At 38.5% G+C, this 16,941-nt stretch overlaps 1 pseudogene; it reads right to left on the bottom strand.

Annotated features, from left to right (window-relative positions):
* Positions 1-14,091: 14,091 nt before the first annotated feature.
* Positions 14,092-14,552, bottom strand: LOC100423484 (coiled-coil domain-containing protein 90B, mitochondrial pseudogene; annotated as a pseudogene).
* Between the last annotated feature and the right edge of the window lie 2,389 nt (positions 14,553-16,941).

Raw genomic sequence — 16,941 nt, 5'->3', positions numbered from 1 at the left:
ATTAAATAAGGCCTCAACAAATTGGCGGCGAGTTTATGTTCTTAAAATGGAAAACTCACCATGATAAAGAAGTCAATAATTTAAAAATTAATCTATAACTTCAAAGAAATTCCATTCAAAATTATAATTTATTTCAGTGCAAATTTGCAAGCTATTTCTTAGATTTATATGGAAGAGCAGAAGTGTAAGAAAAGACACGCTACTCTTGAACAAGATTAAAGAATTTTCCATCCCAGATATTAAAAATTATTATAAAATATTAATAATGAAGACTGTATATATCTATAGACAAACTGATCAATGGGACAGAAAAGAGACATTAGAAACATTCTTTTATTTGCAGGACTTCACTTGCAGAACACAATTTATGGCAGAAATAGCATTGTTGATCAGTGGGGAAATGATATTTTATTAAATAGGGTTGTAACAATTAATGAGTCATGTAGAAGAACAAAACAAAATTGGGTTATTCCCTCACATAATACAAAAACAAATTCCATAAACAGTCATGTCTTAAACACAAAGAAAAAAATTATAAAAACTTTAGAAGATAATATAGAAGAATATTTTTATGAATTGTAAAAGGAAGATTTTTTTCTTTTTGAAATAAGACACTAAAGTTACTAATCAGAAAAGAGTATATTGCTAAACTCAAGAAGAATAAAAATACAAACTTACGTTCACTGTAGACACTATAAAAAGAAAGACTATATGAGCTGCAAATTGGAAAACTAGTTTTGCTACTTATAAAACTGACAAGGTTCTAATATCCAGAATAAATAAAGAACACCTGCGTGCCAATGGGAAAGAGAGAATATACAAATAAGAAAAGTAAAAAAATATATAAATTTTATAAAATAGAGAACACAAATGCTCCTATGCATATAATAATATTCAATCTAATTAATAGTAAAGAGAAGAAAATTAAAAGAATGGCATGATACCATTACATACTCATCAGATTGACAATACTAGGTATTGGCCAATATGTGAAGCAACAGATAATTTTATACAGGAAGTAGTGTCAATTGGTACAGCTATTTTGTGATACAACATGGCATTACTTGGTAAGATTTATGACATGCACATTAAACACAGCAAGTAATTCCTAGAGAAACTCTTATATAACATGAACCAGGAAACATATAAAGAATGTCAGCAATAGTCAAAATCTGAAAAGAACCCAAGTGTGCTCCAACGCAGGATTGGATAAATGAATTTTGCATTTATTTACTTCATATTCCTGCAATGGAATTACTAAAAATCGAATGAACAGCTAAACATATCGAACTCATGGATTGCAAAACATAATGTTAAATAATAGAATCAAGTCACAGAACAATACATTCAGCATTATTCCATTGATCTGAAGTTTAAAAGCAGGCAAAATACGTAATTGTTTAAGGATTCATACCTAGATGGTAAAACTATAAAGAAAAGCAAGAAACAGACAATTCAAAATAGTGATTAATTCTTGGAAAGGGATGGGTGTATGATTTGAGAGATGTATTTGTTTGTTATGTCTGCCATAATAGTATACCATATACTGAGTGGCTGAAACAACAGAAATGTATTTTCTCACAACTCTGAAGGCTGAATATCCAAGGTTAAGGTCCTAGAACGTTTGGTTTCTCCTAAGACCTCCCTTCCTGGCTTGCAGATGGCTATCTTCTCACTGTCTTCACATGGTTACCCCACAGTCTGTGTGTTGTCTGTGTTCTAATCTTCTCTTTCTAGGAAGACACCAGTCATATTGAATTCAGGACCATGCTAATGAACTCCACTTAACCTGGTTACCTCTGTAAAGACTTCATTTCCACATACAGTCTTATTCGGAGGTACTAGGGATTAGGGATTCAACATATGAATTTAGGAAATGCATAGTTCAGCATGCTACAAGAGGTTCATACATGGAGGCTTCTGATGTATTCGTTAGTTCTAAAATTTAGCCTGCATAACAAGAGAGTGGGTATTTACTAGATTACTGCTCTCCAAACTGTATATATGTAATCATATTCTCTTTTGTATTTGTGGCAGGCAGAATCCAAGAAAACACCCATCAAGCTTCCCACCCACTTCCCTAGGAGTGTGAATATGATGAGATATTACAGCCATCATTACGTTATCTTACATAGTGAAAAGGATTTTGCAGATGTAATTAAGGTTATTGATGAGTAGACTAAATAAAAGAAGAGTGATTATTCAAGTGAGCCTAATGAAATGACTTGTACCCTAAAAGCAGAGGGTTTTCTCTGACAGGTAGCAGAAGAAGAAGTAAGAGAGACTTGATGGGTGAGCTCAGTTCAATGCAAAGCAGGTTGTTCATTGCTTATATCGAAGGAGTCACGTGGAAGGAAGTGAGAGCAGCCTCTGGGAGTGCTGAGTGACCCCAAGCCAACAGCCAGGAAGAATATGAGGACCTCAGTCCTATCCTGTAAAAACTGAATTCTACCAACAACCTGAATTGGGAGTGGATTCATCCCTAGAACCTTCAAATGAGAGCTTGGCCCTGCTGACACCTTGATTTTAGCTTTATGAAATCCCAAGCAGAGAACCTGGTCAAGTCACCTAGACAGCTAATCTACAAAACTGTGAAATATTACGTGGGTTAATTTTAAACCACTAAGTTGTGGTAATTTGTTACCTAGCAATGAACAACTGAAACAGTCTATATTACATAGTAATACTGTAAGTAAACAAAGTTTAATAAAATGCAGAATTGTTTCCCATAGTCTCTAAGCTCTGTATTTGTAGGCTTTGGCCTCAGAAAATTTGTCTTCAGGGCCATCAGGCAATATTGAATTTATTGAGTTATCCATGTGTTCTTACTGATGAATGTGTATCATTGCTTATTGTACATGTTCAACTACTACAAGGTTAACTCCACTCAGAAGAATTCACACCCTATGTTTCCATTTGAAAGCCTCCCTCCCCCCGCTTCTTTTTTTGTTTTTTTGAGAGAGTACATGATGTTTTCATGAATAGGAGCAAAAAGACTGGGCAATTATCTTCCCACATTGTGCAGGAATCATGTCTACAGGCTAAGTTTCCTATACTCTCCGCTTAGCATTCTTTGTAAATAAATGCCAGCTTTGAAAATCACAGTCCTAGAGGCTTCCATACTCCCCCACATCTTCACTACTTACATGATTGATTTTCTGCTAACTTGAAGGCACCTTCAAGTGTCAACTGAACATTTTTAATAAACTGGGAAGAGATAAAGTCAGAATATATCTGAACACACTCATATCACAAGTCTTGACTCTCAGAGGAATCAACTGTGTGAGAAAGGAATAGAAACGTCCTCAGTGAGAACAAACGTAGCCATAACACTTACTTGAAATTTGAAATCAATGTAGCAGGACACTCAACTGGATTTACAAATTCAGAAATATTCAGGGAGAAGTTTACACAAACCTAATGATATGCTATTATCCTGATCAACAAACACTTACTGAACATCTATTATATTTGAAGAACTGGTAGAGACACTAAACCAATAATTGATTGCTTAAAAGTATTCATATGCATGGTCCATAACTTTTCTAATTACAAAAATCAACTTGATCCTTTCTATGAAAAGTTGTAAAAACAAAGATTATATGTAAAATTTATCAGTTGAACGTAGCAATTTCTATCCGCCTACCATCATCAAAACACCCTAAACCTATTTTCAGTGATCTTCCTACTATCACCTATAAAAATAAAAGCACAACTCCTGCAGCCAAATATTTCTTTCTTTTTTTTTTTTTTGAGTTGGAGTTTTGTTCTTGTTGCCCAGTCTGGAGTGCAACGGTGCAATCTCCGCTCACTGCATCCTCCGCCTCCAGGGTTCACGCGATTCTCCTGCCTCAGCCTCCCGAGTAGTTGGGAAAACATGCATGCGCCACCATGTCTGGCTAATTTTTGTATTTTTATTAGCGACGGAGTTTCACCATGTTGGCCAGGTTGCTCTCAAACTCCTGACCTCAGGTAATCCACCCGCCTCAGCCTCCCAAAGTGCTGGGATTACAGGCGTGAAACACTGCGCCCGGTTGCGCAGCCAGATATTTCTAGGAAGGTAAAAATGTTTTCTTGTTGTGTTTTTTGTTTGTTTGTTTGTTTGTTTTTTAAACAGTTTTACCCTTGTTGCCCAAGCTGGAATGCAATGGCACGATCTCAGCCCACTGTAACCTCCGGCTGATTTTGTGTATTTTTAGTAGAAACGGGATTTCACCATGTTAGCCAGGCTGGTCTCGAAATCCTGACCTCAGGTGATCCGCCCACCTCAGCCTCCCAAAATGCCAGGATTGCAGGCCTGAGCCACCGCGCCTGGCCATAAACACGTTTTTATTTGAGTCAACAATAAATTCTTTGATGCTCCACAATCTAAATAGTATACAGGTCTGCTTACATTTTAATTTCACAGTTTCTATATTTTGCTTAATGTTAAATACAGTCTCATTGCATCTGGAATCTTTTCTGAGTTTTTCCAGTCCCTAGAACGAAAAGCCATAGTTGGCTTACCAAACATGCACAGGACAAGGAAAGCCATCAGGAGGAGTGCTGGTGAGTTCTGAGTACCCATGTCTGTCCTTCATCTTGATCCTGGTTTGGATGGTGGAATCAATTCTGCAGCCCACTTGCATGTGCTCTCTGTAACCCTGAGAATTTTTTATTGCTCTACTTGTACTCTCTCTCTTTGCTAAAGAATAGAAGGTGAAGTTTATCAAGTGGCATACTTGTCACTCTCAAGCCAATAAGGAAGCTGAGTTTGTTTTTCAAACTTTGTTTTAATTGGGGCTTTTGGGGCACGATGAGATGAATTTGTTAACTAGAAAAATGTATCTATTATTTCCTGGGGTAAATGTGTATCTATATTTCCTGGGGTGAAACTACATAATAGTGAAAGGGTCAATGTTAGTTGCGGTTAATGGTGACTTACAGAATGGAGTCTTGAAACTGTCTTGAAACTGTTTGTACAAAACAGGGAATTAAGATGCTTTTCCTTAGCAAGTATTTGCTTTTGAATTTTGTACCTATTTGTGTAATCCTATTTAAAATCTCAATATAGTTTTCCAACCTAAGTCTACTTGCACAGTCTAGATATACTGCAGAAAAAAATTGAGTTCAGAGTACAACTTTTTCCCTCTCAAGAATTGAAAACTACAATTTACTTATTGTTTGAAGATAGCAATTTCCATGTGCTTCAAGCTTAATTAACTAACAGTGAACTATGAGCTTTCATTTTATTTTTTAAACAGTGTCATAAGTGAATTTAATTATTCCATATTGAGTACAGGTTTTGTTTTGTTTTGTTTTGGCATTAACAAATCAAAGAGTCAAATATTTAAACTAATTTTCTAGTGCTACCATAACAAAGTACCACAGAGTGAGTGGCTTAAATAACAGAACTTTTTATCTTACAGGTCTGGAAGCCGGAATTTCACAATCCAGATTTGACAGGTTGTTTATTTCTTAGGACTGTGAGAGAAGTAGTTGATCCAGGCATCTCTGCTTGCTTAGTAGGTGGTCATCTTTATGATTACATGATGTTCTTCTTGTATGCATGTCTGTCTCCAAATTTCCTCTTTTAATCGGAGCACCCATCATATTGAATTAGCAGTTTACCCTAATAACCTCAATTTAACTGGTTTACCTCTTTAAGGACGCTCCTTCCATATAGGGTCACATTCAGAAGTACTAGGGGTTAGGATCTTGGCATATAAATTTGAGTGGGACATAATTCAGCCCATAACAGCATTTAACTGAAGAACTGGTGATAACTAGAGGGTTGATACAGTCTAAAGGTAAAACTAGCCTAAATAGTAACTTCTCTTTTTCTTTTATGCTAATTCTCATTGTGCATTTATTTCTTGCCAGAGCTTTTGCTTGACACTAGGTATTTGAAGATAACAAAAGTTGAATTTCTGCTGTTGACTGTATGGAGAGACAGAGAGGTCAACAGATTAATCTAGAGGTGATCTGTATTAAAACAGGTGTATATCTGTGACACTGTGGAGGGAAGGAGGAGGGAGAACTTCCCCAGGGGAGTCAGGGAAGACTTTTCAGGAGAGATAATATTGAACTTGTGAAAAGACAACAAGAAACTCATTATTATTTTTATTTAAAAGTTTGATATGAATTTGGGATAGAGAAATACACAAAGTGGCACTAAGAAGATCCCAACATGTTAAGAAGGGAATACAATCTATTTCAATCTGAAAAGGAGATGTTGTAATAACCTGACAACATTCAATTGACTGATCAGATCTTGGCCTTTCTACAAATCAAGAAGTAGAACAAAAGCTAGAAGTATTACTCAGAAGCAGCCCTGTTTCCATTGAATCCATTTTCCTTCTGTACAAAGTAAACGTAACAGAATTTTGTGCTAACACTGTGTACGTGTACTACCATATAATAAAAAGTACATTTAGATGTTGTATTCTTTAAAATATTTATCTGTACTGAGACCCAATCATAATAACAATTTTTTAATTGTACTCTTCTTTGTGCTAACATTGCTCTATGACTTTTTGTAAGTTATCTGGAAATTTTGCAAGGGGTATTTCTAACTTAGAAGCAAGACAATAAAATATGAGAAAGGTGAAAGATTAAAAATACCCATGCATTCTTAGCAGCTCCTCACTTAAAGAGGGAGACTCTGTTTTCCAACCCCCTTGATTCTGTGCTGACTTTATGACTTGCTCTGGCACTAGGATATTTTAAAAGTGATGTTGTAGATGTTGAAGGTGAACACGGCAAGAAGCCTAGGAGCTTCTCTTCTGCCCTTTTAGAATGCTGCTGCCAAGCTCATCAACTAGAGACACTAGAACCAGGAAATCGGTAATACCAACAACCAGACACTTGAGTGAGGCAGCCACAAGCAAGTCACCAAGAAACTACCTACAGCCCCATGAGTGACCCCAGGAGACACCATCAGAAGAACCACCCAGCTGATCCCAAAGCTTTTTCATCACCTCGCCCAAACTGATGACATTCAGAGTCATGTGTCAGAATAAAATGGTGGTTGTTTTAATGCACTGCATTTTGGAGAGACAATAGATCACTGATAAAGTAGCAAGTCAAATAAAGTGGTGTATTACTCTGTTCTAGCACTGCTATAATGAACTATCTGGGACCAGATAATTTATGAAGAAAAGAGGTTTATTGACTCACAGTTCCACAGGCTGTACAGGAGGCATGGTTGGGGAGGCCTCAGGAAAGTTACAATCATGGCAAAAGACAAAGGGGAAGCAAGCACATCTTACATGGTGACAGTAGGGGGAAGTGAGAGAGTCAAGGGAGAAGGGACCATAAACCACCAGATCTCATGAGAACTGACTCACTATCATGAGGACAGCAAGGGGGAACTCTCCTCCATGATCCAAACACGTCCCATGAGGACCCTCTTCCAACACTGAGGATCACAACTCAACATGAGATTTCAGAGAGAGCACAGAGCCAAACCATATCAAGTATCCTAACCCATTTCATCCTTGAATTGTTTGACTACAATGTGCATTGCTTTCTTTAGATTGTCCTAAAGGAGCTCATGGTATAAATGGCTATTAGTTATTACTTAGAACCCTGACATTGGTTCTACAAATTTTAGAAAGCCAATTCTACAACCAGCATTCAAGCTAACAATCTTTAGCAGTCAAGATAATAATCTACTTTTAATGAAAATCTCCCTGTGTTAAACATCAGAAAACTGAAATCTAGCTCAATATTGTAATAAAATAGTTCTGTGACATTGGGTAACTCCTTGCAGGTCTCTGAGACTTCACAATTCCATTTATAAAATAAGAAGACTGGTTTTTTATTTATGTGATCTCATATTGTGAACCAAATTCCTGTCTGGCTATCAAGGGATCAGTGTCTGGCCTTAATCTTTGATTGGTTTGTTCATCTCCCATTCAATCTGGCTTCCTTTTTGGGGATTGTTGAAAACAGCAGGAACAATTATAACTAAATTACAGCTATAAAAGAAAAGATTTACCACTTCTAATGTGGAGGACAAAAATGATGATAGGAGTACTAACCTATTCACAGGTCAACATGAGGTCCGGTATGTAGTTCGGTAAACACTCTTTGCCCAACTTGAGGGCCTTATGAATTTAGATTCCAGGTTTTAATATTAAGTATAGCCAAGGAATACAAATCAGAGGCTGATGCCCTGCTAGTAGGGTGATTTATGACTCTCCTGTAAACACAGAACTACAATTCCTTGGTTTGAGTTGCTTACACAGTTTCTGCAGAAGAATTCACACTCACAACCACCCTTTGTGAGGTCAAGAACTCAATTGTGTGCAGCAATGGCCAGTGTGGTTATGCTCTGGCCTATTAGGAGCTTTCACTATTTTCTGCCCCATTTCCCATTTTCTTTCCTCCTGGTTCTCCTTAGAAAAATAGTAGTCGCATTTGGTCCAACAACCCCATTACTCAGTATATATATCCAAAGCATTTTAAATATTCTACTATAAAGACACATGCATAAGTATGTTTATTGCAGCACTCTTCACAATAGCAAAGATTCGAAACCACCCCAACTGCTCATCAGTGATAGACTGCATAAAGAAAATGTGGCACATATACACCACGGAATACTATGCAGCCATAAAAAAGGATGAGTTCATGTCCTTTGCAGGGACATGGATGAAGCTGGAAACCATCATTCTCAGCAAACTAACACAAGAACAGAAAACCAAACAACACATGTTCTCATTCATAAGTAGGAGTTGAAAAATGAGGACACATGGATATGGGGGTGGGGGGACGTCACTCACTGGGGCATGTTGGGGGTTGGCTGGGGGAGGGATAGCATTAGGAGAAGTACCTAATGTAGGTGATGGGTTGAGGGGTACAGCAAACCACCATGGCTCATGTATACCTATGTAACAAACCTGCACGTTCTGCACATGTACCCCAGAACTTAAAATGTAATAAAAATGTAAGTAAATAAATAATAAAATAGTAGTCATAAGCCTTTGCTGTCAGGTATAATTTCTGGGGGGCCCAAAATGTTCAGGCTCCCCCAAAATGGAGTCTGACACAAAGACTTAAGCGCAGTTTGCCTTAGAGATGATTATAGAAAGGAGTGAGGAAGTGGGGGAATGTGAAATAGGCAAGGAAAAATATCTAATAAAGGGTATGTAATTAATGAGATATCACTGTGGGCAATCAGAGCTCAACCTTGCCTGGAGTCTTACACAAACCTTGTGAAGTGTTCCTTAGAATTGTCCCACTAAGACTTCAATTTGGAGTCATGTTGAAGTAAAACAGAAGTTTTAACTTCCTGTCTTAAAGAACTAGAAAATCCAAAGAATATATGAAGCAACTCCTTTTACACATTAGACAACAAGCAGGGGAACATTAGAATCCCTGAGTAAAGGAAATAAACAAGATGAGATCGATGAACACCCTGGATGTTTTGCTGGTGCAATTCTGGACCACTGTGCAGGAGGAGAGATCCAAAGCAGACCATGGTAGTCTTGCTGAGTTGAGGGAGCACAGATTTGAATAGAGGATAACTGGAGTGACTAGAAGTTTAGGAAGAGTTGGAGGAAGGAGAGATCTGTGCAGGAAACCTGAGCTCCAGAAATCTGCCTTGAGGTCCCATTGGATCTGTATGATCAATATTATGTCACGCATGTATAGGATGAAACTCCTTAAGTCAAGCAAAGAGTAACCAGAAAATTGTCGGTGGAGCAAGTCTCAGACACAACATGGAGTGGGGAGATATTTGAGGTCTGGCCTGTCAGAGAGAAGAGAACTCATGAGTGTTCATGGCATCCCTAAAGGCACGGGAAGGACATGACTTACTACTACAGCTAAACAAACCCTAGAGTGAAGAACATTTCTAGACCATCCTAACGAAGCTCAACAACAAGCCTCACACAATTAAGACTGATGCCCTAGTGACTTAACCACTTGACAGAACAAAACCCAAGACTCTAAAGAATGAAAACAAATATTGACACTCAGCAAGTTGATTCAAAATTTTCTGCAGAAATCAGCATAAGCCATAATAAGTAAAACAAAATCAAGTCAGTATAGAATCAGGCATGATAAAATGATAAACTAGTGGACAAGAATTTTAAAATAATTATTACAAATATGCTCAATGGCTTAAAAGAAGGTATAATCATAATGAAGAGAGAAGTGGAACATTTTATATATTTATATATTTATTTTATTCTATTTTTATACTCTTTTATTCTAATATAAAATATTTAAAATATATACAGAAATGTAGGAAGAGAGAAAAAGAGAAAGAAACTTCTAGAATTATCTAACCAAGAGACTGGGAAAATTGAATATTCATCCATTAACTTCTGTCCATCCTCTAAGGGTATGAAATCACAGGCCATCCTGCCTGTGAGCTCTGTCTGCCAAGCCTGCTTTCCCACCACCAGTTGGAGAAAGCCCTCAGGAAGAGAGGCATTGTAACAGGCAGCTAAAATTGCAAAGCTGTTGTCCGTTGCACCCATTGAACTCATTGGTGAGTGGAGGAGATATGCAGTGGAGCATCACTGGCGAAGACAGGACAGGTCATTTTCTTTATTATTTGTATGGGTAGCCAGGAAAGACAAACAGCGTGATCTGTTTTTCTGGATTGCCCCCACTGTGCTATTGCGGGTCTAACACCTCCACCATCCCTCAATGTCTCTTCAGTTACTTCTGGAACACCTGAGAAGGTGTCTCAGGAGGACTCACAAAGAAGGACTCACAATGACAGAATTAGTGTTAGACACGTCTCCTCCTCTCCTTCTCTAGCTGCCACAGTAACATAGTCAGAGGCGTTCGAACCAAAGTGACGCCGTCTTAAATGAGGGCTAGGAAAAATAAGGCTGGGACCTACTGGGCTGCACTTCCAGAAAGTTAGGGATTCCTAGCCTCTAGATGTTTAGAGTTAAGAGAACAGATTGATCACATTTACTAAACAGATTGGAATTAGGAGTTTCCTGATATCCCATTATCCTGAGAACAGAAGCATTCCTAATTTTGCTTTAAAGATACCAATATCAATTCTTGCAAAATACAGTAATTAAGAAAATTAATTATTTATCCCAAACTCTTGTAGCAGAGCACGTTTCCCCATGATCATTTTTTCTCCTATACATAAACAAGCATTGTACCTAGGGTGAACACGGGCCTCCTCTTACTTTTGGGAACACCTTACTCTGCCTTGGAGTAGCTGTTCTTACACCACTTTCTTACAAAACTTGCTTTCACTTTGCTCTGTGGGCTCATCCTGAATTCTTTCTGCCCAAGATCCAAGAACCCTCTCTTGCGGTCTGGATTGGGACCGCTTTCTGGTAACATCTTTCTGGCGACCATGAAGGGACAATACTGAGGAGAACCTCGACCCAAAGGATATAGACTGCAGTACCAATTAGCTGATTCTGGGTATGCATTGGAGTTCCAGGGTAAAGGATGGGATTGGGTTAGAGGCCCTATTTAGAGGAGTTAGTTTCTCCTGACAGAGAGGATTAAAGGTTTCTCTTAATAAAAGGCAAGGACCCTTGACCGAACCTGGGTTCCTGACCCAACTTTGGAGGTTAGAGCCCTTCTTAAGATTTGTGGGGTTAGAGGACCCTCTCAGTAAAGTTCCTCTTGGCTAAGAATAGGTTTGGCCTCAGGGGATGTTAACTGCTATGGTGTCTGTATTTATCTGCCTTGTCCTCTTTGCTTCATGAATCCATTTTTTGGGCACTGTCTCTGTTTACTGTCATTTTCAGGAGAGTTCATTTAACTGATCTTAGAGATTTTAACTTTCTCTAAAATTGCTGATGAAGATTTGGTATTTAAGCAATAAGATTACATAGGTGTGGTTATGTTTTGTTGCAATCACTAGGCGTGATTGAGAATCACTAGGATAGAAATCAGGGGACCTTTCTCCTTGCTTTTTGTTTGATTTGTACATTAAAAACATTTCTTATCTTTTCAAAATTCGGGCAAATCAGCTTTGCTTGTCCAATCCACAGTGCAACTACTGCCCAGAGCCTGCTTGCTCTGGCCATTTCCATCTAACTCCCCTTCATTTCCTTTGCCTTATTTGACATTTCTTTCATTGGATTCTATGTTGTGGTTTATCTAAGAGTCATGGCTCAGCTCATGTATATTATTTGGCTAGTGTGGATAAGAGAATTCAGTTTTCAGCTGCGATCTCCTCATGAATGCAGCTGGCCTTAAAAACGTCTCTTTTCCTTTTTAGTGGAACTTGGCCAGTGGCAATACAATCTCACCAGTTTGGAACTTTTCTTTCAACATCGCCTGCCTCCTTCATGGGAACCACAACATTGATCCCAAAGGACTTATTACAGGATGTATCCTTCCACACTGAGATCAGTTTAAAATAAATGGGAATAATGGAGAAAATTGGTGAAATTGGTGTTTATGTATAATACTGTTTGGCCTCAGTATTATTTGGAAAAACAAAAGAAATTGTCTCCTATTGGAAGTACAGTCTTTAATATTATAGTATATAATTAAATATATAGTATTTAATATTATAATGTATTATATACTATAATAATATAAGCATAATATTCGATTACACTTCCAGTTGGTTTGTTTTGTAAGTGGGATGAAACATGGAATGAAATATCACGTGTTAAGCATTTTTGCTGCTCAGTCAAGATAAAACCCTGCAGCAGTCATGTGCATGTTTGATGAAAGGAAAGGAAGAAAAAGAACTAGACACACTAGACAATCCCTTGATGCAAGCCCCCACAGTCCAGCAGACACTTTTGGGTGGAGCAGAACCTCCTTCTCTCAGCTAGGAAGGTTCAGGTATGTCAGCCCATTCTCACTTCTGTCCACCTGAAAGTTCTGCTGAGACCCCTTAGTCCCTTCCTCCTTACCCATCTAGTCCCACTCTATTCCCAGCACTCCCTGAGGAACCTAGCCCTGTGGGTACTACTTGTAGTGGAGCCTCTTATCAACCTCCAAAGGGAAATGTTTGTCCACTAAGAGAGGTGGCAAATGGGGAAGAAGGCACTGTAAGAGTACATGTCCCCTTTTCTATGTCTGATTTGCCTCTACAAAAAGAAAAGTTTAGTCATTTCTCTGAAGATCCAGGAAAATTCATAGATGAGTTTGAGAAATTAACTCTGACCTATAGTTTGACTTGGCAGAATCTGCATGTTGGTGTCTCTGTGTTGTACCGTGGGAGAGAAACATTGCATTTTGGGGACAGCTGGGACCCACACAGATGAGATATTGGCTCATAGCCCTAACCATAATATATATCAGGCAGGAGATACAGAAGTTCCACATCAAGATCTGGAATGCAACTATCATCAAAGGGGCAGTGAGGACTTGGGGAGGGTGCTCATATGGTTCCTTGTTCGTTAGAAGGGATGAAGAAGTAGATGAAAAGCCTATTAACTATGAAAAGATTAAGGAAATTTCTAAGGGTAAAGATAAGAATATGGTTTTGCTTCACAGATGTTTAGTTGAGGCAATTAGGAAATGTACTAACACAAATTCTGACTCAAAAAAAAGGACAAACCCCTTTGGGAGCACATTTTATAACCCAATCTGACCCTGATATCCGCATGAAACTACAAAAAGCAGCTATGGGTCCCCAGACTCCTGTGGATCAGTTTTTGTTGTTGTTGTTGTTGTTGTTGTTGTTATTGTTGTGGTTGTAATAACCTTTTATTTTATAGTAAAATGTAATTATACAATGGTTATCAGGGAAGTTAATTCAGTAATAAGTATGTAAGCTAGGGAATAGTTTTCAAATATTCAGCCAATACCAACAAGGTCCTGTATGATTTACAAAACTGATCAAGCAAACACAAGAAAACTCTGATTCAATTTCTATGAACTATCAAAAGGACAAAATGCTCTTCTATCTCAGATAAACCAGGTTTGAAAGACAGCTTTTCAATATAAAAAAGACACACACACACACACTCACACACACACAATAAAGACAAAATACCTCTTCTCATTCTGAAACATTTCCTCTTTTAGTCCTTATATACTTTGAATAATCTTGTATGGTAAATTTTTGCTGCAACAGACAATGTTCCAGATCAATCTCTCCTGTTTTGGTGTTCTAAGAAGCCAACAGCCACAGCAGTAAGAGTATTAATACTACTTCCCGAATCTCTAAAATCCCAATGCTACTGCCAGGCAATTAAATAGCGAGACTGCAAGATAACGAACTGTCTCAAGTTTGTTAGACTCCATCAGTGTTTTTAGGAAGCAATTTCTGCATCAGTTTTATTACTGGTCACTGAAATAATACTTTTGGTTTGGGGATCCGTTTTTGTAAATTCTGTAGTTGCTTTCTTAAGTTGCTTTTCTTAATCTGTAAACGTATCTGTAACTCTGCTCCTTTCTAGGTTGATATCCAGTTTATTATCTGCTCTGATTCAACTGATTTCATGTATTAGTGGTTGCTTAACTTGGTCTAATTCAGTTTTCATTTTCTCATTCTCTGCTCTCAGATTTGTGAATTCACTTTTCTCTAGGATGCCCATTTCTTTCCTGATAGAGCCCAAATGAGCCATTGGCTCTTGTACTGTTATTTTCTGTGGAGCTTGAGTGACCATCTTTTTATTGGTAGTATCCAAGCTGACATTTGATAAAGTAGTTAGTGCTGATACTGTAGTTTCTGCTTGTGTTTTGTCAAATCCATGAGTTTCCAAGTCCTGAACCAATGCATGGGTATCAAAAGTTAATTTCCTTTCTTCTAAAGGAGTTATAGCCTCTGGCGGCCTATCATATCCCTCCTTGCTTGTGGTGCTGAAGAAGTCTCTCTCCAGGCTTTTGAATATGGCATTTTTCATTTTTAATAACAGGGGCAGAACATAGGAAGCAGAAAGAGCAAAAAGGACCTCCCAAAAGGTGCAGCTCTTGGCTGCAGCCTTAAGCTCACCTCCCACATGGGATTGCCCTCCTGGTTCTTAGCCTAAACAAGGGAAGCGAAAAGGTGAAAAACATAAAACTGGGCATCCAAGTCACCATGCCTTGGGCATAAATCAGTGTGTACATTGTAAAAAAACTGGATATTGGAAGAGGAAATGTCCAGCACTCCAAAGGGAGCCATTGGCACCTGAACCAATGATGGCTGAAATAGACAGGCAAGCCCACCAGACCTTCTGCCACATCTCCCATTGGACAATGGAACATATCTCCAGAGGAGCCATAGGTAACCTTTGAAGTGGCAGGTAAGAATATTAACTTTTGGGTTGGGTGAGGTGGCTCATGCTACGTGTAATTCCAGCCCGTTGGGAGGCCGAGGTGGGTGGATCACCTGAGGTCAGGAGTTCATGACCAGCCTGGCCAACATGGTGAAACTACTAAAAACACAAAAATTAGCCGGGTATGGTGGCAGGTGACTGTAATTCCAGCTATTCAGGAGGCTGAGACAGGAGAATCACTTGAACGTGGGAGGCGGAGGTTTCAGTGAGCCGAGATTGCACTACTGCACTCTAGCCTGGGGGACAGAGTGAGACTCAGTCTCAAAAAAATAAAATAAAATAAAATAAGAAAAAAAGAAAAAAGGAAAAGAATATTAACTTCCATTTGGACATGGAGTCGCTTACTTGGTTTTGACCCATTACAATGGGCTTACATCACCCCAAAACTGTATGGTCACGGGGGTAGATAAACAAGTTCATACATGCTATTTTACCTACCTTTTAAGCTGCTCTTCAGAGACTTTAGTTTCCTCACAGACATTTCTTTTCATGTCTGAATGCCCCACTCCCTTGTTGGGAAGGAATTTGATGGCTCAACTGCAAACAGTGGTATGTCTCGGAAATCACAAGGCAGATGAGGGTTTGCTCCTTCTGCTTTCCTATGATAAGGGAGGAAAGACAATGGGAAACTTATCTACTTCCCAAGTCAATCCTATAGTATGGGACACTGAGATCACAGGCAAAGTGTTAAATGTTTCCCCCATCTGTATCCAACTTAAACTTGATGTCCTGTACCACTGGAAGAGACAATACCTCTTCAAGCCAGAGGCACAAAGAGGAATCCAACCATTAATAGCTAATAGAACTTTGGGAAGCTGAGGCGGGCGGATCGTGAGGTCAAGAGATCAAGACCATCCTGGTCAACATGGTGAAACACTGTCTCTACTAAAAATACAAAAAAATTATCTGGGCGCGGTGGCGCGTGCCAGTAGTCCCTGCTACTCTGGAGGCTGAGGCAAGAGAATTGCTTGAATCCAGGAATTGGAGGTTGCAGTGAGCCGAGATCATGCCACTGCACTCCAGCCTAGGCAACAGAGCGAGACTCTGTCTCAGAAAAAAAGAAAAAAAAAAGAAAAAAAGACTCATAGCATATTCAAATTTATACAAGTACATGCCAGTATAAACATTTATAATATAATCCAACTGCAGTGTGAATGTATGTACATACATACTAATATGATTAATCTTCTTTCTTTCCTTTTCTTGTGTTTCATAAAAGAGCAATTTCATATAAATACCTATTATTAGGTATTTATATAGTAAATCTGAGGGACAAGGGAAGTCGAAGTACTGATCAGGATTGGGATGAGACAACCTCATTTGTCATTTAGATAGGGAAATATTAAGTAAAAATACCTAAGAATATGTATGCAAATGAAATTGCCCTTTTAATTTTAGAGTGACAAGGGGACTTGTTTAGCCTAGATCACTTGCTTTTTGAATATCTTGTATGTGCTAGGCACTGTCCTAGGAACTGAGATGAAGTTGATAATCATTGTCCCTGCTCTCATGAAGCTTACATGAAGCTAGAATAGAGACACCCTAAACAGATGACAATAAACACATAGACTCAATAAACTCTACAGTTACTTTGGTGAGAAAACATTATGAAGGAAAAGTATAGAGTGCTAGGAGAGGTTATAAAAGGGGCCTCCTCAAAGGTAGGAGTAAGGGTTGGAGAGGTTTCCTCAAGGAAGTAAAAGGCAAGCTCTTCCAAAAGGAAGGATGGTAGTTACCC

Source organism: Macaca mulatta, chromosome 5 (assembly GCF_049350105.2).
Source record: "Macaca mulatta isolate MMU2019108-1 chromosome 5, T2T-MMU8v2.0, whole genome shotgun sequence".
NCBI lineage: Eukaryota > Metazoa > Chordata > Mammalia > Primates > Cercopithecidae > Macaca > Macaca mulatta.
Note: the sequence above shows the minus strand (reverse complement) of the source record. Positions and strands in the feature narration are given on the sequence as shown.